We start from the raw sequence: 24,343 nt of genomic DNA, 5'->3' as shown, positions 1-24,343 counted from the left end.
TCCTCGGTGCCTTAAGGATCTTGAACTCTACCATTTCATGGTCACTGCAGCCCAGGCTGCCCTTGAGCTTCACATTCCCCACCAGCCCCTCCTTGTTGGTGAGAACAAGGTCCAGCATAGCATCTCTCCTTGGTGGCTCCTCTGCCACTTGGAGAAGGAAGTTGTTATCAACACATTCCAGGAACCTCCTGTATTGCTTATGCCCTGCCGTGTTGTCCCTCCAACAGATGTCAGGATGGCTGAAGTCCCCCATGAGGACCAGGGCTTGTGAACGTGAGGCTGCTCCTATCTGTCTATAGAGAGCCTCATCTGCTCGGTCTTCCTGGTCAGGTGGCCTGTAGCAGACCCCCACTGTAATGTCACCTGTCCCTGCCTTCCCTTTAATTCTGACCCATAAGCTCTCTGTCAGCTCCTCATCCATCCCCAGGTGGAGCTCCATGCACTCCAGCTGGTCATTGACATAGAGGGCAACACCCCCTCCTCGTCTTCCCTGCCTGTCCTTCCTAAAGAGCCTGTATTCCTCCATCCCAATACTCCAATCATAGGAGCCATCCCACCACATCTCCATGATGCCAATAAGGTCGTAGCCCTGCAGGCGTGCGCATGTCTCTAGCTCATCTTGTTTATTCCCCATGCCATATGCATTTGCATAAAGGCATTTAAGTTGGGCCCCCAATGAAGCCGTCTTACTGGCTGGAGTTCCTTTGTGCTGCTCTTCGGGCACTCTCCTGCTGACCTGCGTTCCCTCTCCAGGCTCTGGGCATCTATTGCTGGCCCTGGCATCAAACTGGTAGGAGTGGGATGGATTGAGGTTCCTCTCCCCCCGCATCTCTAGTTTAAAGCCCTCTTCACCAGCTTGGCAAGCCTATGACTGAAGATGCTCCTCCCCTTCTCTGACAGATGGACCCCGTCAGCCCCCAGTAGACCAGATTTCTCATTTCTTCGTTATGGCATGGTTAGAATTCAGTATTTCTGAAAAACTAGACCCTAAGAGACTTTCTCCCAGCTACAGAGTTATCCCTAAGTGCCTTGATACTGGTCATGATCTCTCGATGAACAGCTTTATGGGAGCACCCAATAGATGTCAGTGACCACTCAAATCACATTTTGGACTCACCACCACTGTAATGACTAACCACATCTTTTGAAACATGTACATTCAAAATCTAGAACAAGATTTTTTACTGGAAATAAACAGAAAGCTGAGCTGACACACACTTTTGCTAAATTAAACCAACAGCTCAGCACCTTGCTGGTTTTTTTTTTTATACAAAATTCATCTTTAGGGACTGATAAACAGACTGAAGACTGTTCATTTCAAGGGAAAAAGATGAAGCCCTCAATTTTAAACTGTAAATCACCATTCTGCAAAAGCTACTTCAAAAACCGTTAAAAGGTTTTAAAAAAAAATGGCAACTGTAAGTCACAACTGTTTTCATGGAAATGCTGGTTTCTCTTTAATGCTGCACTGTCAATAGCTTTATTGTCACTGGAAGCAGTGAAATGTAAGAAGTTTGGTATAATTACCTCAGTGTATTCAGTATTTTAAATTGATCAAATTACGTGAATTGATTTTTAAAGATTCAGCTTAGGGAAGTAGGGAGGGGATGCCTGGGAAAAAAACAGCAGTTCCTCCACAGAGAAGAACTGATTATATGTTATGGATGGCTTATGCTCTAGGACTATAAAAAATTGCAGGTGACTTTGGTTACTAGAGGAGCTATCAGTCAGCCTGAATTATTGACATATTTTTGTGTAGCATAACTTCAAATATCCCCCTCGGTTTTCTTTTTCACCCTCAAAATGTAAACATTCAGAGCTACCATCCAAAGGAAGGTCACAAGGCTGAACACAGGACAAGCTATTCCAGTACCTACAATTCCATCAAAACCAAACTATTATCTTGCAGACGGTACACAGGGGAAAGTTTAACTATCCTCTTCCATTAGCTTCTCTTAAGATCATTTCATATCAAGAGATAAAATCCAAACTGGAAAACTATATCCAGGTACTGTTCCACAGTGATCAGAGAGGGAGTTACACCCCCCATTTGATGCTTAAGCACCAACTATCAAAAGGATTCACTGGGTGACAGGAAACTATGGAAACAGAATTAAAGAAGAGATTAGGATTCCCAAATACTATCACATCATTGTAAGGGGAGACCTACAGACTTAAAATCAGGCAATTTAGAAAGCCTGACACACTTCATCTTTGTTCCAAAACACACATCATAACTAATACTGAAGGTCACTGGGAAAAAGAAAAAAATAAAATAGCTTCTTTTTTTCTTTTGTCTTTATTATCCTTTCCAATCATACACTAACATACAATCCCTTAAGACATGACCACACTCTTTCCACAGGATCCCATTCCCTTTCAATACTCTGAATGGACAGTGATAATTGAACAAGTGATCATTAATTATTTGGCCTTACTCTTACTATTCAGTGTGAAGTCCCATTTCTTGTTTACTCTGTACTATTCAGAGCCTGATTTGAACAATGAATTATTCATTTGCTTGTGGGTTTTCCTACAGTGCTCATCACAACAACATCTGAATGCGTTACAAACATTAAGTGATTCATTTTCACATCATCTTTGTGCGATGAAGTGAATGATATCATTGTATGCACATTACAGAAGGGGGGCATGACACAGGGATATTAAAGCATCTGTTAATCCCAAGTGCACAAACGGAGGCTTGCAGGGCCAAGTTTCTTCAAAATACTTACATTTGTCACACCATTCGAGTCAGCTTCAGTAGCACACATGGATCATACCCACAGGTCTCAGAGCAGGCCCCTAGAAAATGAGGAATACAATCATGATCCCCTGATCACCTGAAAACATTTTGCTTTCAAACTATATTGCACATAAGGTGTGATGAGACAAAAGCGTTGACAGTGGAAGGAAGAAAATTCTCAGAACAAGCAGTTACATTGCAGACGTATAAAAGAAGGTAAACAGCAAAAACTCAGATACCACAGCAGAGACACTGAAGCACAATAAGGATTTGTGCCATGCTGCTTTCAGAAAATGCCAGATTTCAGAGAACATCCATCCTTTAATGGATGCAGGGGGGAACCATAGTGACAAAGGATGAGGAAAAGGCTGAGGTACTTAATGCCTTCTTTGCCTCAGTCTTTAATAGTAAGACCAGTTGTTCTCGGGGTACCCAGCCCCCTGAGCTGGAAGACAGTCACGGGGAGCAGAATGAAGCCCCCATAACCCAAGGGGAAATGGTTAGCAACCTCCTACACCACTTAGACACACACAGACCTATGGGGCCGGATGGGATCCACCCAAGGGTACTGAGGGAGCTGGCAGAAGTGCTCACCAAGCCACTTTCAGTCCTTTACCAGCAGTCCTGGCTAACCGGGCAGGTCCCAGTTGACTGGGGGTTAGCAAATGTGACGCCCATCTACAAGAAGGGCCGGAAGGAGGATCCGGGGAACTACTGGCTTGTCAGCCTGACCTCAGTGCCAGGGAAGGTTATGGAGCAGATCATCTTGAGTGCCATCACACGGCACGTACAGGACAACCAGGCGATCAGGCCCAGTCAGCGTGCATTTATGAAAGGCAGGTCCTGCTTGACTAACCTGATCTCCTTCTATGACAAGGTCACCCGCCTAGTGGATGAGGGAAAGGCTGTGGATGTGGTCTCCCCAGACTTCAGTAAAGCCTTTGACACCGTTTACCACAGCATTCTCCTGGAGAAACTGGCTGCTCATGGCTTGGACGGGCATACTCTTCACTGGGTAAAAAACTGGCTGGATGGCCAAGCCAACACCAGTTGTGGTGAATGGAGTTACATCCCACTGGTAGCCGGTCACAAGCGGTGTTCCCCAGGGCTCAGTACTGGGGCCAGTTCTGTTTAATATCTGGAGGAGGGGATCGAGTGCACCCTCAGTCAGTTTGCAGATGACACCAAGTTGGGCGGGAGTGTTGATCTGCTCGAGGGTAGGAAGGCTCTGCAGAGGGACCTGAACAGGCTGGATCGATGGGCCCAGGCCAACTGTATGAGATTCAACAAGGCCAAGTGCCGGGTCCTGCACTTCAGCCACAACAACCCCATGCAGCGCTACAGGCTTGGGGAAGAGTGGCTGGAAAGCTGCCTGGCGGAAAAGGACCTGGGGGTGTTGGTTGACAGCCAGCTCAATATGAGCCAGCGGTGTGCCCAGGCGGCCAAGAAGGCCAATGGCATCCTGGCCTGTATCAGAAATAGTGTGGCCAGCAGGAGTAGGGAAGTGATCGTGCCCCTGTACTCGGCACTGGTGAGGCCGCACCTTGAATACTGCGTTCAGGTTTGGGCCCCTCACTGCAAGAAAGACATGGAGGTGCTGGAGTGTGTCCAGAGAAGAGCAATGAAGCTGGTGAAGGGTCTAGAGCACAAGTCTTATGAGGAGCAGCTGGGGGAACTAGGGTTGTTTAGCCTGGAGAACAGGAGGCTCAGGGGAGACCTTATTGCTCTCTACAACTACCTGAAAGGAGGTTGTAGGGAGGTGGGTGTCAGTCTCTTCTCCCAAGTAACAAAGAATAGGACAAGAAGAAATGGCTTCAAGCTGCGCCAGGGGAGGTTTAGATTGGATATTAGGAAAAATTTCTTCACCAAAAGGGTTATCAAGCCTTGGAACAGGCTGCCCAGGGAAGTGGTTGAGTCACCATCCCTGGAGGTATTTAAAAGACATGTAGACGTGGCACTTAGGGACATGGTTTAGTGGTGGACTTGGTAGTGTTAGGTTAACGATTGGACTCGATTTTATGGGTTTTTTCCAACCTAAATGATTCTATGATTTGCTGTCTCCACCACTAGCACACCACTAAGATTTCTTGGTTTATGTCTCTCATCTTCCTTGGCTACGTGAGCTGGTACAGTGAAAGGAAAAAGTAACACCACATGCTCATTTCACACCTCAATCCAAGTGGGAGAGATCCCAGAAGCTCAGAAGGGGCAGAACACAAAGCAACAGTAGATGGCTGAAGAGGAGCATGCTCTGGGGACCCTCCTCACTGCAGAGCCGGGAGTGCACCAAGAGAGCATGCCAGAGATTTAAGAAAACTTGGGACTGTGTTCGTTTAAGCAATGGAGACCACCTTTAATCTTTCCCCATTAGATGTAATTCACTCAAATACATTTCACCTCATTTAAAAATAATTAAAAACCTCTACATGCTAGTTGTATGTATTTATACAGTTTCTATTTGACAACTTCTTTCACAGTTTGATCCTTTCCCCAGTGTCTAAACCTGACAATTGTACATGCAGACTGTCTGGCATCTTACTTAGCCTTCCAATAAATGGCTATCCTTACACAGGGTTTACCTTTCTTGACTACAGGTGAAAACAGTTCCAAACTGTGTTAAACTTTTCTAAGGGGCAGGCATGGAGACAGAGCTGTTGTGGTGGAAAAAATCCTTTCAGAATTACCGTACTACAAAAATAAAGGGACTTCTGCTTCCATTCCAATATCCACAGTATTTCCATGAGAAATACAGCTGGATATAACCCTACCATATGCAGGGCAGCACACATGTATTGTTCAGCAGCTGTAACCAAACAGGCTGCTCGTTATAGTCCAACACCAATCTATTTTTTGGAAGTGACCCAGAATCTCTTCCCAGTTCCGCAAAAGGTCTCTTACAGACTCTGAACATGTTATTGGAAGATGCCTTCCTCCATGCCTTCAAAAATCTGATTCAGTTGCTGCAACCCAATTCAAGTTATACAGCAAGGACAAGCAGGTCCATCCTATACTCAGACTTGCAGTGTCTTTCATTTCTTGATGGCAGTTTTTCTTCATGGCTTTCCAGGCAGTCTGGGAAAGCCGCCTCTGAATTCAGTAATCCCCCTCCTTGCATTGGTTGCAAACCCAGATGCTCCTCTGGTCTTTGCAGGACTCCCCATACTCATAATTCAGGAGAACAGGGTTCATCACTAACAGCAGCGGAACAGAGAAGCTCAGTCTTCCTTTCTCATTCCCAAGGTGCTACCCACACCAGAAACAGGCTACTTTGGTTTTGTGGCTGTCTGAGGAAGACTCTTGAAACCGCCTGGAGTGTTAGTCATAGAGCTGGCAGTACCATTGGATGTATGTACAAGGTAAGCCTGAATCGAGGTCTGGCAGGAGGTGTTTTCCCCTGTAGGGAGGCAGAATGCCTGGGAGAAGAGGTTCTAAGGATTTGAGTCACATAAGCCAGTCTCCTGGCCTTTATTTGTTATCATTTGCTTGACTCCGATGCTTCAATTTCCGTCAGTCACTGATTTTAAAGAGATTGGGTTTAAAATGCTAACCACTGACGCCAAACCTACTGGAGAAGAGACCATGTGGAAGAGAAACACCCATATAGTCCTTTCTGCTCAGGATTTCGGCTCACATCCAAGTCTTAATAATTCATATCACTCATAGTAGCTGTGTCTTCATATGTAATGTTCTACCCAGTTTCTTCTCATTACATATTACACTAATGCTTTGGCTGAAGTAGATCAAAAAAAGAATATTTGCTTGGGGAAATAAACTTATCTCAAATTCAGCTCAGCCTGATTTTAATATAACACACATCTGACCCCTCTACAAGCTTTAGGCTTGTTAGGAGACCACGGGGATATTTCAAAAGCTATTTGCTTTTTACGTTTGACTGTTTCAGAAGCAGAGTAAAATTGACATGCATTACCTGTGAGCAAACTCAGGAAGAAACCTAGCTCTGAACAACTCCCACCAAGAAGAACAATGTGGAAGCTAAAGCAGCAAAAATGAGTTTAGGGTTTTGGGATAAGGCTGAGATCCCAAAGACTAAAGCCTGTGCTTAAGCTTGAGGGAGAAGAGAAAGATGAAGCAGTTCTAGACTCAGAGCGTAAGCTGGTAACACAAGAGTCACCAGTAGGTAGTTTTAACTGGAACAAACGAGGGCACGGACAAAAAACACGTTGGCAAATACCAGTTCCACTGTAGCCATTTATGAAACACCAACCAGTTTAGTACATTCAGATAGAAAATCTGCAGCACAGGCATTTGATAGCTGTCAGTCATATAAAAAGTGTTCGCATTTGTGCTGAAATCTGCATTTGCTGTTACTTCATGACCACCTGCATCACTACGCAAAGGAAGGTTGTCTTAAAAGAAGTCAAATATCTGGTACGCTGGGACAATTCATAATTTTGTAAATACTGAGGATAGTTCATTGTTCTACTATGCACTGGTATTCAGCATTAAAAAAATCATTTTCTAACATAGTCTTACCCTGACAATAGCATTCATCCCATTTAAAACATATATTATATATATTTTCCCTTCGATATGAGTTTTATATGCCTATGTTGTTTAGGCTGTGGTTTATGTTATACCATCATATAAGACAAATCAGCTTGTGTTTAGTGGGATAACTAGAGAATAAAGGAATAAAAAAGGATCTTTTCTTTGTATCCACTTCAATTAAAAATCTATATTTGAAAAAAATTAGAATATTTATTTTCTACTTTTTCATTTAAACTGATCCATAAGAAAACAATTTCTATACTGGGCTATTAATTGAAAAAGTGTTATAGGCAGTTAAAATATTAAAAATAATCAGATATTACTTATAATAAACTACTTGGAAAACTCTTACATAATACTATGCAAATATGTATCTTAAGTGTTACTAAGTTTGAATACAATAATTCTGAAATTGCAGTTTAACATGTAGTGCAGGTCCCATGACTATTAGAGATTGAGCACACTACGGAAACTTTACTCTTCCCCCTTCCCTTCTTCAACTGCTAAAAGATCACTAATGGCTCCCTCAGGCTGGGTTCAGGGAGCAACATCAACACGCTATAGGAACGGCTGCAAAATTTGATACCTTCTTTTGTAGCCTATTTCCCTCAGGCCAAACTGCAGAGCTTTCACATGAAGGGGGGAAGGGAATAAAAAGGAGACTTTTAGCAGTATGTCTGCTTTGCACAATAAATGAAATGAATTGCTATTGTCCCATAACAGAGAAAAACACCTCCCTGTCCCATCACAAGTTGCAAGACCGTGGCCCTACGGTGTAAGCCCTACTGTGTAAGCCCCTGGAGGAAGAACCTTTTTTCATTACTGTGAATGTGTAGTAACACTGCTAATCCATGAACATTTAAAGCCACACCAACAAAACAGGAATGAGATTGGTCTGAAAATCTTGCATTTTTTCAAAATACGTTTGTGCATTTTTTTTAATCTTCTGCCTCCTGAAGCTTCAAAAGAAAATTGTCAACCTTCCTCCCCCCCCCCCCCCCCCCCAACTGGAAGCACTCAAAAGAAACTTTGCTTTTTGTAACAAGGAGTAACAGGATTTCACAGAATTCTTCTTCTCCAGGAGCAAAAATCACAGATATCACCCAATCTCTAGAGACTCCAGTCCTAGACTGAAGCTGTATTAAGTGCTTCTGCAAAATACTCACTTCATATTTTGAATTTTAAAAAAAGCCAGCCAGTGACTGATTAGAAAGAAGTTGGAAATGTGCCAGGTACTCTATTCAAAACACCTTGAAACAAACCGCACTACTGTCTATATTTGGAAACCATAAAAAAGTTGCAAAACTAAAACCATATACATGCAAAATATACTTTCAGCCTTCATTGTTTTCAAAGGAAACAAGTACAGATAAACTACAAGGATAACATATGGTTTGGATATGAATGTGGTTTACATCTGTTACTGGTTAATTAGTTCAAACTTTACCCACAGTGGAGTTTCGAAGATGCAGGGGCACGAGTTAATAAATGAGCCATATTTTAGAATGCTGAACAGACCTAAAAATCCCAAAATCCAACTGGTAGGTCTTTCAGCCTTGCAGAAGCGCCTTTCGTGGTTGGAGTACTTCTCAGCAGATTAGGCATGAACAACACTGTCAGGGGAGCTGGGTCCTTACCCCTGTTCTCATCAGTTTGCTCTTATCTCAAGTCAGTCACCTACAGAGCCTCAGTTCTGTCACCAGGAAAACACACTCGATGGCACAGACTTGCTTAAGTAACTCATATAACCAAAGCCAGGAGACAAGACTAACTCTGTATTTCTTGACCTAGCCTTTATTTACTCCCACTAGTCACAATAAGCTTCATGTGCACACCTTTCAAAATCAAAGAGAATTTTCCCAAAGTTGTCTCCCCACTTTTCAGCTTAATGTAAAATAGTGTTTTCTTTTTTCAAAAACGAGTCCATCTATTTTATCACCATTATGAAGGCAAAAACAGTTAAACCGTATTAAAGCAAACTTTCAAAATGGTTGTGTCCCCTAACTTTGGCTACTTCTTTTTATTTTAGCTAAGAAGTTGAAGCTGACATTAACACATATTCAGTACAAACCTAGTCACAGGATCAGCCCATGTTAAGGATTGTTATAAGGCCATAACTTTGCATCTCCAGAACTTCATTTTCCATTTTCAGCATATGTAAAATAATAGCTATAAAATAGCAGTAAGACAGAATCAAAATGGTGTATCATCATTATCACCTGTGATGAAGGCATCTCCTTAAATCTCATTTATACACATCTCAGTTTTAAAAAGGAAAGTTGATTATAAAGGATACTTCATAGTAACAGCCAACTATTTTTTTTTTAAATGATCTTGGGGTTCTTCCAAGATGCTAATTTTGAAGCATGCTATTTAACCCTAAGAAAAATCTTCTATCAATTATGTCAGTTTGTATTGATCATTACTGAAAGAACAGATAGGAAAAACAAGTTCCCAATACTTGCAACGGCATTCTGGAGAGCTGACTATAGGACGCTACATTTTATTGATCTCATTTTACAACAGTACCACATCTACATTTCAGAATTGTATCAGGGAGTAACTGCAGAGGGTTTCAAAAAAAAAAAAAACACAAACAAACAACAGAATTGAGTCAGTCAAGAATGATTGATTCTATTTCCCAGTTTTTCCACAGCCTCAATACATACTTTTTGGAAAGACTTTAGCTCCATTTCTTATTTTATTTGCTTTCAGTTTTTCTTTTTTTTTCTTTTTAAATACTCACTGTTTTAGATTAGTGATTCATATTGACATCAACACTCTCCCCTTTTAAGGAGGAAGCTACTTTCCTCCCACAACTTTCCCTCATGAAGTCCCCCAGTTGAGTTATGAAATCCTGTTAAAGTAGGAGGTCATTTAAATAAGACATAAATCAATAGAAAAAAAGATCAGCTTCTTTCCTGCACAGGTGTCACTTCTATTTATTTTGAGTGCACAACCCAGCGATCACAAGTTCAGAATATTTATATTGCAACCCAATCCTCATGGTCCGTTGACAACTGGTATTTCTTTGCTAAATAGAGCAAAAACCCTTATGGACCCATCAGATCTTGACAGTTTTACAAGACTCCTAGCAAGATTTTCGAGCAATAGGATACTACCAGGCCTTGTAGTCTTGTGTTCCACAACGCAAGCTGATGTGAACTCATCTTTGTGCTATACTTCAGTGATACTCTCTGAGCCTCATGAGGTCAGATAATTCTGAGCACTCTGATGTCCAAGAGATCCCCAAGCATACCTGGATCACCTATAAAAGGGAAAGATTTGAGTGCAGATGAAAACAGCCACTTACCTAACTTTAGCCATAAGGATGCCATGTTGGACCTCAGCCAAGGAGAAGCATTACCTACCACTAACTTCCAATATAATACTCAGTAAGCAAGTGCCCTCCTACCAGACTTTATTTTGCCGTGTTCAATGATTATGAAGGCTCAACAGTGTTAGCAATAGGGATTCATAGGCACAGCAAATTAATTGGGGGGGGGGGGGGAACCCCAAACTTAGATGTCTCCCAGGACTGAGCAGGTATGATGAGGCACCAAGTTGCAGATGTGCTTGCCACACTGTAATACACTGTTAGATATGCAGCCTGATGAGCAAGAAGAGGGGAGGAACACAAAGTTCCAAGTCGCAGCAGCCAGCCAGGTGTACCTATAAATCTCTTAATGCTTCTTGTTACTGCTTCAGTCAAAAGCAAGCAAGATATTTGTCCCACAGTGTTCTAAGTCTTTGATCTGAACAGAGATAATCTAACATATCGTTTGCACAACGGAGTTATTTCCTCCCCTTCTCCTTGCCCCCTCCCTCCCAGCAAATCAAATTGTATCAACCCTATAATACATATCCCATCTCACTAGAAGGACACATATCTATATGGATGCAATGTTTATTCAAAATCTCAGCAGTAAACTTCAAAGAAAAATGGTAAGGAGAATACTGGCAATTGAGCAGCATTTGCTTAAAAAAAATAACCAGCACCTTTCTTTGAAGATAATTTTGTTTATAACAAAAGACTCAGTGACAGTCCAGGTACCAGAAAGGTCCTCCTTACTGTTCTTTGCAGCTTTGGTACATACAGCAGGGCTACAAGAGAACTGCGCTAGCAAGCGAGTTCTGCTCCCCTCACACTCGTAAATGCTTTACAGACTCGGGATAAAGGTGATGTGGTAACAGCATAGTTTCCTTTCCGCACAGAAAGTGAAAAGACACACCGAGTATTCAAGAGCATATCAGAAGCATACTAACAATGAAACGAATAAAATAATAATTCTGATCGCTAGTACTGGAAATTCTACCCTCATCCCAAAACAATGTATTTCTGCCAAAATCTTTCTGAATCTGAATGGTACTTGCTGAAATACCATTAATACGCTTCCATACAGTAGCATAGGAAATGACTCATACCTGGTCTGCATGGAAGTCTTTCAAATATACACATATTTATCAGTCTCATCCTACATGCATAAATCTACCTTTACAATTTTTGGAAAACACTGATAAACACCGCTTAGGAGACAAGAAATGTACAAAGAAAGAAAAGGAATGAATTTACATGGGAATTTACTGTGTCTGCAGGTCATACAAATGAACCCAATTTTTTCCCACAATTAAATCTATGGTGTTATCAAGATAATCAGTTCATTTTAAGACTGTCAACCCAATATATAAATTTCCTTTTGTGCTTGAAATGCCTTTATCAGATAAGATAGCTTTTGTTTAAACTGCTATTTTCAGCCTTTGCTTTGGGGGTTTTGAATATACACAGCGAAGTAACTTGAGATTTCCTACCCTGTTTTAAAATGTGTTTCTTCTGTCTGTTTGTATTTTGTAATTTCCTGTCAAATAACCTCACCATAATTAACTTTCCTTGCTCCAACCTACTACTATTTTATTTTTTTTTAAAGCCATTCCCACTTCCTGAGGACGGTAATAAAACACTGATTACATTCGGCTGTTATCTGCCTTTTCTTCCACTCCTTCCCCCCTCTCTCACTCCCATTGTTAAAGCCAGCACTCAGGTTTCAGCTCTTCATGGACTGAGAAAGGCACATAACGGGGAGAGGAAGCAAATCAGACTGCAGGAATCCAGATTCATTAGAGTTTATTGGGTCAATCAGCAGCTGGACCTGAGCCAGACAATTAGGCTGTGCGGCCCCTGAAGTCTGGATGCGTCTCTCTCCTTCCAGAACCAAGCAAACCCCGTAGCAAGCCACCGTAACACCGGCACAGATCGGCACCCTGCCCTGCTGTCTGCTGCGGCCGTGGGGGCGGAAAGAGGAAGAGGAAAGCAGCAGCACACTGCTGCTTCAAATCAGTTACAACTAACTGACAAAAAGTTCATTTGGCTGATTTCCTTTTCGTTAAGCATCAAGCTGTTCATTTTTCCAACTGAATTCTCTCATTGGTCTTTGCTAATTCCTACCAAAAAAAAAGTTTGCTAATATATCACCATATAGACCCTATAGACTATTTACATTTCTTCAACTGAAATTCTTTAACCTCTTCCATTTGTCTTCAGCTGCACATTCTGTTTCAGCCAAGCTTAGTCCCCACTTACCCCTCTATCTTCTGTCCCCCCTTTCCACTATCCACAAGACGACAGCCCTACCTATTTCAGCAGTTACTCCTTTCCTCCTTTCCCTTATCTATAAACTTGTTGCAAGCATAGGCTGAAGCCAACGCGCTCACTTCCTCTCTTCCAACTCTACACTGGATCACGTCCAGCCCAGCTTCCGCTGTTTCCCTTTGAATGAAAATGCTCTCAACCAGGGTCATTCATGATCTCTTCCCAGGCAAATCTCAAGGACCTTCCTCTATCCCCCTCCTGCTTGACCCTTCTCGTTCTTTTGATACTGCTGATCATCATCCTTGCTCTGACCTCTCATCCTCACTAAAATTTCAAATCAATCGCTATTTTTCCTGTCAATGATTATTCTCTGTTCTGGGCAGCCCACCGTATCGACAGGCATTTCTGAAAGCTCTGCCACTGGCACGGTGGTCTTCTCAGTTCAACGCATTTGGGTGATGTCTTTAGCTCACGACTTTAGTGCTCACCTCTGCATTGATGGTTCAGATGCCATTTTAAGATTTCCAAAGCAGTCTGAGGTGGTCTGACATGAAGGTGATGGCAGGACTGTGTGGTAAAGGACAAGAGAGGGGTATAGGCCAGGAGCCTCAGCTCATGAAACCATGTTGTCAGACACATCTTTTCCCCTTCTAAGCCATCTCCTTTGCACTTATACACATACCTCATTTTACCTCCCAAATTTTCAAGTTTTACATTTTGTCACCAACATAAATTAACTTGCCCAGATACTAAATGCCTTCTCTACAACACTTCCTCCTCTCCCTACAACTGATGCCAACACTGGGATTTCAATGCTTACAACAGCAAATTCAAAGTCACTTGTGACATTTCCTTCTCTCCTGAGTATCAAGTCCAGCTGCTCCCTTGCAGCCCCTTTCTTCCAGTCTCAGCAGCTTAAATCTCTCTCTGTACTTTATCCTAACCAGTCTGACAACATTCTCCCCTTCAGTGTCCCAAAAATGCCACAGCCTTCTGCCAGGGCATAAAAGGTACAAATGCTGAACTCATCTTCCCTTCTCTGTTCAGTCAGAAAACCCCCAAATAAACCCTTCAAGTAGTTTCCTAACATGGCATCACATTTAAAGTTCTTTTCACACCCTCCTCTAACTTTTTTTTAAGGTTTATATGCTTTAAGCCTTCCTGAATTGACATAACAATCCTCAAGAACCACAACACCAAGCGGTGTGACAACACAAAACTACTCCTGTTCCAGATAGCTAACACAATTAAGCACAAAGCATAGAGCCCAGAGGTGGACAGTGGGTGTTGAAGGATTTGCTAAAAATCCTTGCAGTCATACCTTCAATTTCCGAGCGAGCCGTTACAAAGGTTAGCTACTTCTATGCAATTCAGGAGCACTGCAATATTCAAGCTTTGCTTCCATCACATTCAGATTTTTCTCTCCTGATGGTCACCGCTAGGGTTTCTTTGAGGGGATGTGCGGTGGGGTTGGTTTTTTGGTTTTTTTTTTTTTTTTTTTTTTTTTTTTTTTACACTGAGGCCACATCTAAATTATGCTTAATCCCTGCACAAGCAGCACCACTACATAGTAGCCCTCCTGCTGTTTGGAAGTTATTTATATGGCTCAATGTCCTTTTGCTATGTGTTTAAACATTACTTGCTAGCTTCCATTCAGCCTGAATTCCGGCAACTTTAACTTTCACCCTTTCCTGATAACTTTTCTCCTTCCTTGGGACACAAAACCCAGACTGCTGGAGTACTTGCAGGAACTCCCAATTTCTGCACTGTTCGGGTGCCTGAGCTCTCCAGTGCAGCTGACTTGCCTTGCTAGCAGTTTGAAAAACTCAAGTTTGCTATCTTTCAAAAACAATTTTTAATTAAGGACATACTTTTAATCCTCCCTTCATTTTAATTAAATCAATTCCTGATCACTTGATCTGAAGTTACTTCCCATGTCTAGCTCTATGACCTCATCATTAGCTGCTAAAACCAGAACAGATGCTCTTTTATTCAGTATGTCCTTTCCTGTTGTGTTTTTTTGTGTTTTTTTGTGTGTTTTGTTTTGTTTGTTTTTTTAAATGATCTTTCAACATTGTTAACACTCATGGACAGCCTACTACCTTCTCTTTCTGTTCTTCCTGAACACAGCAACTAAGTACTACTTTTCCAGCAAGATTATTATTCTGCTATGCATCTATTGTCCTCTACAACATTTGTCTTCACAGGTATTTTAGATTCCTCTATCCTATTAACCTGGTACTTAAGTACAAACCTTTTTCTTGTTTCTAACTGACCACAACCAACTGCCTTGTCAAGTTAGGCACAAACCTTTTATTAACTGTTCTGCTGATTCAATTAGCTTCCCTATCATTTCTATCACTTTCTTTTTTCTCTCACTGTCCTTCTATTATCCCTCATTGTATCTTCTCCCTTTTCCACTTCCTGCACACTAAAGCCAGGCGTGAATATTGCATGAGCATCTTCAGACCTTTTCCCATCATTTCTTGACGTATTCAATGGCTGTAACAGACTCAGTATCAAGGACTACTACCCCACACAGTGATGTAGACCATCCTTTAAGAAATATTCTCTTCTTGAACGGATGCCAGTAGAAATACAGCCCAAGCTTTCCTCCCATCTGCCCACCTCACCTATGGGCCTCCTCTAGGGACCAGATGAATTCTGATCACCAGAGTCCAAGTTTTCTGCAGAAATCATGGCAAAAGTAGAACTGGTAAGAGATCTGCATATCCTGATGGGTTTCCCCTAAGAAAGAGCAAAAGCACTGAAGTGCCACTTTAAAATGTAGCAAGTAAGTGAAGGACAGTAGGTGCCATGGGCTTATGAAGAGCAAGAGTCAGTCTCCAAAAACTGTACAAATTATAGATAGAACAGAGGTAGACTGTTAGGTGCTTTTAAAATAAAGTTGATTTTTGTTTAAGATAGTGGAAAGTAAAGGGAAATCTAGAGAGAAAAGGATAAAGTTAAAGGTGATATGATTGGAAGACCTTCTGTAGGAGCAGTCTAAAGGGATATTAACAGCACAAGAGAGGACATGCCAAAACCAGAAAAAGTAACATGGCAGACAGAGAGAATCATAAGGTAATGAGAGACTGGGCAAGAGCTTTAGCGGTACATACGGATGAGAAATACCTTTTCTTCAGAAGTCCACAAGTATCCGAAAACGTCAGACTTCTTTTAGCTTCTCTCGCAAAAAGTTAAGTCAAACCAAAGGTGATATTGGACAGAATTCCAGTTTGTCACCTAAGTGTAGAAAAAATGGCAAGACCACCACTAGGAAGTATCACGTTCTCCTCAGACGGGACACTCAAGTACAAACTTATCTGAGTCATCAGAATAAAAGGTACAGAGAGTAAAGGGAAACCTGCAGAATTATTCCTACTCTGAAAGCCATATGTAGAATATCATTCCCAGACATACAGACTTGTGCTGGTTTTGGCTGGGATAGAGTTAATTTTCTTCACAGTAGCTAGTATGGGGCTGTGTTTTGGATTTGTGCTGAAAACAGTGTTGGTAATACAGGGATGTTTTAATTACTGCTGAGCAGTGCTGACACAGAGTCGAGGCCTTTTCTGCTTCTCACCCCACCCCACCAGCGAGTAGGCTGGGGGTGCACAAGAAGCTGGGAGGGGACACAGCTGGGACAGCTGACCCCAACTGACCAAAGGGATATTCCATACCATATGACGTCATGCTCAGCATATAAAGCTGGGGGAAGAAGAAGGAAGGGGGGAAACATTCGGAGTGACGGCGTTTTGTCTTCCCAAGTCACCGTTACACGTGATGGAGTCCTGCCTTCCTGGAGATGGCTGAACACCCACCTGCCGATGGGAAGTAGTGAATGAATTCCTTGTTTTGCTTTGCTTGCGTGCACGGCTTTTGCTTTACCTGTTAAACTGTCTTTATCTCAACCCACAAGTTTTCTTACTTTTACTCTTCCGATTCTCTTCCCCATCCCACCAGGGGGGAGTGAGCGAGCGGCTGCGTGGTGCTTAGCTTCCTGCCAGGTTAAACCACGACAAGAGCATTAGAAGGAAACAAAAAAAGTCATAAAAGTGTAGGGAAAATATGCCTGCTTTAAAAATAAAAAGCATGGTAACTGCTGAAGATGACTAACAGGTCCTCAGTGGTCCTTAAATATTGAATGAAATTTTCATATATCCACTTGTATGATTTCCCCCCCCCCCCCCCCCCCCCAATCAACCTTGCCTAGCATGCCACAACTTTTGCTGACATCCTACATAACGGATCTGGCCATTTGAAACCTCCTTGAAGACTCACTTCTGCCGTGCTACAATTCAATGGAGTTATCTATAAAGTGCAAAGACTTTGCTTATACTCCTGCATGCCAGTACCTGGGGACGTCTGTCCAACTGAGTTCCCTATAGGGACACAGCTGCTAAATATTTCTTATATTTACCATTGGAAACGATTTGTGTAATAGCAGTTAGAATGATATTTACCAACAGAATAAACACAGAAGGATTCAGCACTTGCACTCTGTGACGAAGCACGGTGTATCACAGCAGAGACATCGGCTCAGTGCCTAACTCCACTTGAAGAAAGACTAGAAATAAGATAAAATTATCTAAAGAGGGAACCTCTGTATTTCCCAGTAGAGTAAGTCTATGAGGTCTAAATAAGTTCCCCAAAAAAAGCTGTAAGATTATTTCAAATCACCAGCTGTGATTTGAAATAGCCCAGATAATGGAAATCTGGTTTCCTGGCTTCCTTGCAGGCTTCGGAGTACTGGTTTCTCTCTCATTTGCCTACACTCACTACGATTTCCTTTCTCTTTGCTTCAAGAAAAATTTATTTTTTTTACTTCATCTGTAGGAGATGACAAGAGGGATTAACACTACCAGAGACTTTGCATATGACCTCTTCTTTTATGGGCACTGTTTGTCACAGAGGTTCATTAGACTTGTGTTTCCTAAACTTACTTCAGTCAAAGAATGAACTTTTAAGATGGATGAACACTCAGCATAGCTGCTTTAAACAAAACCACCCCAGTTTGTAAATAAGAAGTGATTAGAGAAATTCGCTGCAGAAATCAGTCACATTAATCAGCTGGTTATAGCAGATTGATGTGCAGCCACTAGAGCTGTCTAAACAATTTTGTTAACCTTTAACAAAAATGTGAAGGAATACGCTGCTAAATGGTTCACTTTAAATGGATAGGACATCCTCCTTTTAGGAGGAGAGTTAAGTTCTAAGATTATTATTTTTTATTATTTTATTCAGATTTTGCCAGAAAAATTGGCCCAAAAAAAGCAATTTATAGTTACAGCACTCCTTTCCACAAGTTCATTCCAGGCTGTGAACAACAACAGCCCATAGCAGAACACAGAGTATTTATTCAAAGGCAGATTGTAGCTGCGGACTCATCAAGGGAGACTGATGCTAAGTCAATGTACAAAGCAAAACGAACCATCAGAAAGCCTCTAAGGATTTCTTCCAGCATTGCTTTCCGTCCCGTATTACCACCAATTTTTTTTGCAGCCAAAATCACAGTGGAATTGTAGAATAGTCTGTGAAACATGGTGCACACCAGTAGGGTCACATGGGGCTGCAAGGGTCCCAGCAGATGGCTGTCAGCAGGCCCCCTTGCACCCCAGGGCTGCGAGCCCACCCAGCACAAACCGGTCTGCAACCCACAGCTGCACCTCCATGAGGAGACTCACACAGAGCTGGCTGGCATGACGACGTCTCAAGGACCATGGCAGAAAAAAGCCAGCTGAAGAGCAGTCAGTGTGGCCGCACTGTCAAACGGCCAAGTTTGGTACCTGTGCTCGCGGTGACCAGTGCCATCGTCTGTAAGGCACCAATTGCACGTGTGCCAGTGCTGCTAATAGCCTGGAAAGGGATGGGATGGTTCAACACCTGCAGCAGTGGCCACACACACTTAAAACTAACGAATCTGAAGACAAAACACCCTCCCTCCCACTGAAACGAACTTAGAAATAACACTTAAAAGATATATTCTTCCTTTTTATTTTGCTTTCTCATTTTTGAGTTTGAAGAAGCATTTGATTCATATTTCCAGGTTTTCTTCCACAACCACCAGAAATAGAAAGCCGGCTTAAAAGTTGATGAGCAAGAGAAGAGAAACCCAACAAGCACTTTTTATCAGTTGTTTTCTTCCAATAGCTACAGCTTTCAGAGGAACACCAAAGTAGACACTGAAAATATCACGCTCATGTGAATCATAATACATCTCATAATACCTGAAAGCTCTGAAATCAACACTTTCAGAAGAAAACCTTTCAAGAACGATCTTGGGCTATCTTTAACTTAATTTTGCCCACACTAAACACAAATTCATCCTTTCTGTAGCCAATGAAGACCTATTGTTTTGGATGCAGGATGTTAGATGCAAGCACTAAAGGTTCTAAAGCAGGATGCGCATGTTATCAGATACGGGGAATTTAGACAAATTCAAGGAATTGCATTTTATTTTTCTTTATATAAACCTACTTCTAATACTTATCAACCCTGGTTTACACAGACAGAGCAAAATTAAGTTGAGAGTCAACTCTTACAGGTCTGATTCAGATTTTAGAGAGTTACAAGCTAGAACATGTGTGATAAACTCCACTCTGTTACGATAGCGTCTCTCAGTTACACTCAGCATGGACATTTGTTTAAGCGACAAAAGAATTTGGTGTCAAACCCTGTTGCTGGGTAAGCTGCACTTGATCTGTACAGCCAATGAATAATAAAGCAGTGTAATTTGCATTGATTTATCACTAACAACCATTTTCTGGTCAGCCACACCACAGACTACAGTCTCTCTCCCACAGGAGATGAATAACCCCCAGTGACTTAAAATAGGAGTTATTTATAGCCTGCAGGGGAACAATTGGGCTCTAACATATAATTTGCACCACTGTTTATATTTGCAGTGAATTTGGCCCTTGAAATCTTTGGCTACAATGAAGGCACAAGCTGCTTTCATCATTAGTGCATGACTCTGCAAATTATTTTAATTGATATTTTAATATTTAGCATATTTAGCTGTTAGGCAGCTCCCCATGCCCCACAAGAAGTGCCTTACACTCGACATCCAGGTCACTCATACCTTGCTGCTTAACCACCTGTAGCTTTCCTGGGTAACAATTTTTGATAGAGATTGCAACTGTCAAGGTATGAACTATCGAAGATCAAATAAAGCTCCACATTGGGACTGCAAACATCTTGAGAGGGGAAGGTTTATAACTCACTTTCTATTAGCACAGTATAAAGCCATTCCTCTTTCGAAAGATGGATGGGTTTAGCCCCTCAGAGGTGCCAGGCAGCTGCGCAGATCTGGAGAAAGAGGCCTCGAGGGCACATCGTGGCTGGTCAGGGCCCCACCTTTTACCGAGAAGATGGATGCTCTCCGCATAGCATCATTTTCGTGAGCATCTATCTAGAACTCATCATTGAGCACTAGAGGAAAATATCACAGCGATGCAAACCAAAGCTAACTTCACCTATTCAAAAGACTTACAAGAGCACAGAATAATACAAGATGCTACCATAACGTCATGCAAATCATTCACGGTTCGCTTACCCACAACAGTTCAGCCCTGACATGCAAACTTCAATCTGAAGTAAAATTCTCTCCTCATGCAAACATTAAGAGACAGCTTTGATGACATGGACGATCATTAACAGTAGTTCTCTAATGAATGCAGGGACCAACTGTCTAAACACAAACCCGCACTGTGCAATGCTTTGGACTCCATTCAGCGAACAAGCTTCGCACAGGTAATGGCACATGAAGTCTTGTGAACGTTTGAGCCACACTTTAAGGGCAACAAACGCTAAGCAGCACCCCATGGTGAAAGCGCACACAGAAAACACGTGGGACAGAGGGAGGGGAAGGGAGAAAGACTCCTCTGAGCTGCCTCCCAGCCTGGTAGTGCCCACCCAGCACTCTTGCTGCAGGAAAACCCCAGCCTCCACCGGGTTGGGCAGCGAGGCCAGCTCCCTGACAGCGCTGGCAGCACAGCCAGGTCCATACTGGCTGCAGTGCAAGGGCGGGTATGGCAGCCACTGGGAGACCTGCCCACCACCCCTCTTCACACCACTCCAAATTAAGCTGACCTCAGCTGCTGCAGGGTCTGAGGTTATTGGACCACAGACCTCTGCAAATAAAGAAATACGAACTGTGGGCGTCTGGTCAGGCTCGTCTCTCTGTGACCAAGAAGCTGATTTTTAGGGCTTGCTCGACTTGCCCCGAAGGCTTCCCAGAGCACTGTATAATAAAGATGATTGAAATGCAGACTATGTCAACAGACACTTCCTTTGAAAGAGGTAAACAGGAGGACAGCACCTCACTCATCAAAAACAACCAGACATACCTATAGGGCACACAGAGCCAGCCAAGATCCTTTAGGGTTTTCTCTTTCCTTTTAAAAAGAAAACTTTTTTTTTTTTTTTTTCCCCAAAAAAATTTAATATTAAAAGAAGAAAACACTGGCAACACCCACGGTGATGTTATGTCAGCTGCTTATGTCAGGTCAAATACAGTGCGACAGGAAGCAGGGGCTCCATGTGAATACGACCCCATCAACTTGGTGCTATTCTGCTCCTCCGTCCCAGAGTGCTAAACAGTGCTCAACGGAGAGAGCACGTCCAGACCCGCAGCTTTCTGCCCAGCCTGCCCAAAAGAAAAGCACCCTTGTAGAAGGCAAAAGGTAGTTAACATGCCAGACTGCATCTCTTTTGATAGCTCCCATACGATCAAGTCCTCCCATCCCAGAAAGGAAATGAATTGGGCATTCTTCCTTGGTCTAGATGCGGTGGTGGAAACAGCACAGTGTAGGATAGCAAATAAATATTTGGAAGGAAGGTATTTTCAGCCATCCAGCTCATAAAGCCAAGCAGAAGACAGTAACCTGGCACAGCACTTGAGTAGCCATCAGGATAGCCAAAGTAAATGAACACAGTGACTGAGAAAGTAAAAACTGGGACCCGCTCAGAAAACTATTCGTTTTCCAAGTTTCTATTTCTCTAGTTGTAAGATACGCAAAACCATTCTCTAATGGCTTTATTAAAATGCATATTTCTTAATCTTACATCCTTGTTATCTGAGTTCCCAGTTTTTCCCCACTGTGTCAGACCGATGGAAGCAATGCACCCGGGCACAGGTAACAGCAAGGCTGTTTTGAGCCTTGTCAAGCACTTTTCCCCCTCCCAGCCTAGCAGAAAGCAGGATGTGACTAGAACCTCTTACAAGACAGATCTTAGCTCCTCCACTATACAGCATTAGTCACATTTTCTCTTAAGCTATTTAGTAATTTTCCTGGTACAAAGTGCCATAGGTGATGCCTTAACGAAATGTATGGAAGACAGGGGCCAGGCTGCTATAGCCAACTATGCGAGAGCCCTTGTTTGCGCTAACCAGCTTCTATGTGCCTCTCCTCCCACCACCAGGAAGTCTTAACATGACCAAAATTTACAGCAGTTATAACAAACCACTGCTAACTGCAGATTTTAATTAGAGCATTTGCCTCTGGTGTAATGCAGTAATAAGGAGAAAATGGGGGTGTCTGCTTTTTTCTAAGGACCTCTGTATGCAGGCAAGTACAGACAGACCTGAGCTTGCTCTGCCTGTGCTCCGAGCTGGCTCCCAGTTGAAAGCTGTATATTTGTACTGTAGGCACAGTAAGCTGTGCACAAGCAAATAGGCCCTGCCACTCAACAAACCTAAGCTTGCCTAGATGACTGCGAACAGAAGTGAGAATTGTGCCCCTGTAGCAAGGGGGGGGGGGGGGGGGGGGGGGGGGCGGGATTTTTTTCTTTACATCCAACACTTGTTCACACTTGTCCTAAGAAAAACAAGTTTGCCAGTATTGCCCTTGTCTTCTCATAGGGGTATGTTTTTAGAATTTTTCTGGCTTGCTCTTCGTTATATTTAGGTCATTTGCAAATATTAAGCTATCATCTCTGTTGAGATGATAGCAAGTATAACAGAAGAGTAATATTCGGAGAGGATAAACCACAGTGGATAGTGGATTATAATAAAGAACCAGTGAAGCCTGGCTGACCCTTATCAGAGTGAGCCAGTTCTTGCTAACACCTCTAAATTAGGATTTACCACTTTTGTTTTACTCTGGCTATTTTAAAAAAAATCACAGCAAAATAACAGAACATGAACAGGGACATTTAAAAAAAGGGCGTAAAACCAACAAAAGTGTCTATTCTTTTTATTAGGAGGTTTACCAAGTGCCTAACCAGTCAACAATCAAGCCCCTAAGACAACATAATAAAATTAAAGTCATTTTTTGAAGACACTGAAAATTTTAGTATTGAGCATCCTATACTTCTGTTTGTCTGCCAATGATCTTTTTTTAACCCCTGCTCAGATGTTATTGAAGAGGAAAACAAGAAAAGGCTAGGAACAGCAGGGTTCTCAAGAGCAGACTAAGCATGGGAGAACTGACTCCTCTCTAGCACCCCAGAACCACATGAAGGCACCTATCTAGGCAGGATAACAGACTTTTCTCCCTGCTGTTGTTTCACTAGCTGAGCAGGAGCCAGGTGATTTCCAGCTCTAGCCCGGGGGCAAGTAGCCTTCCCTGCCCTCCCACAGCTTTCCTACCCCGCCAGGAGGGCTGCTTTTCCCAGCAGGGGAGCTACCTAGCAGGAACTACTGACTCCAACCTCCAGCAGGACCCAGCAAGTCCTTCCTCATCATCATCCCCCACCTTGCATCTCTGCAGCAGCAGGTTCATGGAAGTGCTTTGGAAAGCAGACTAGTCCCAGGAGGCAGCCCCAGCTGAGAGATGCCCTTGACCCTCAATGTGGCTATGTGGGTAAGCTGCACAACTTTGCTTTTATGTTTAATTTCTGGAGCCCACCTGTCCTGCAGAACACTGAAGAGCCACCTTTGCTCTCCCTTCACTTTCCTGCTTTCAGGCTCAAATTTAGCAAATAGCAGCCCATAACACATGGCATCGACTCACCGTTCCGTGCCATCATTACTGCTAATGAGGAAAAGCACAGATAAATAAATATTAGGGAGGAAGAACATGTATTACTCCAGTAAACTCATCATTTAATATGAATTCATTCAGGAAACGCCCAGGGAAAAAAGAAAAAAAAGAAAAAAGAAAAAAAAAAAGAAAAAAAAAGAAAAAAGAAAAAAAAGAAAAAAAAAAGAAAAAAGAAAAAAAGAAAAAAGAAAAAAAAGAAAAAAGAAAAAAAGAAAAAAGAAAAAAAAGAAAAAAGAAAAAAAAGAAAAAAGAAAAAAAAGAAAAAAGAAAAAAAAAGAAAAAAGAAAAAAAAGAAAAAAGAAAAAAGAAAAAAGAAAAAAAGAAAAAAGAAAAAAAAGAAAAAAAAAGAAAAAAGAAAAAATCTCCTTTGTTTATGGCAAAGCCAAGAGAATATAAATCCTAAATATCTTTCCCTCTTTTTCCCTTGCCAGCAAGACTGGGAGAGAGTAGGTTAAGCAACAACATCACACCTTTGCATGCTGTTGGGCTGCTATTCAAAAAACAAGACAGAAT

At 42.3% G+C, this 24,343-nt stretch overlaps 1 long non-coding RNA gene across 1 annotated transcript in view; it reads right to left on the bottom strand.

The window, feature by feature from the left end:
* Window positions 1–2,769: 2,769 nt before the first annotated feature.
* Window positions 2,770–24,343, bottom strand: part of LOC143157448 (uncharacterized) — a 29,109-nt gene continuing 7,535 nt past the window's right edge. Inside the window, exon 3 of the long non-coding RNA XR_012994794.1 lies at window positions 2,770–2,805. This is a non-coding gene — a long non-coding RNA (uncharacterized LOC143157448). The remainder of the gene's footprint in view (window positions 2,806–24,343) is intronic.

The sequence above is a fragment of the Aptenodytes patagonicus genome, chromosome 2 (genome assembly GCF_965638725.1).
Source record: "Aptenodytes patagonicus chromosome 2, bAptPat1.pri.cur, whole genome shotgun sequence".
In the NCBI taxonomy this organism is placed as follows: domain Eukaryota; kingdom Metazoa; phylum Chordata; class Aves; order Sphenisciformes; family Spheniscidae; genus Aptenodytes; species Aptenodytes patagonicus.
Note: the sequence above shows the minus strand (reverse complement) of the source record. Positions and strands in the feature narration are given on the sequence as shown.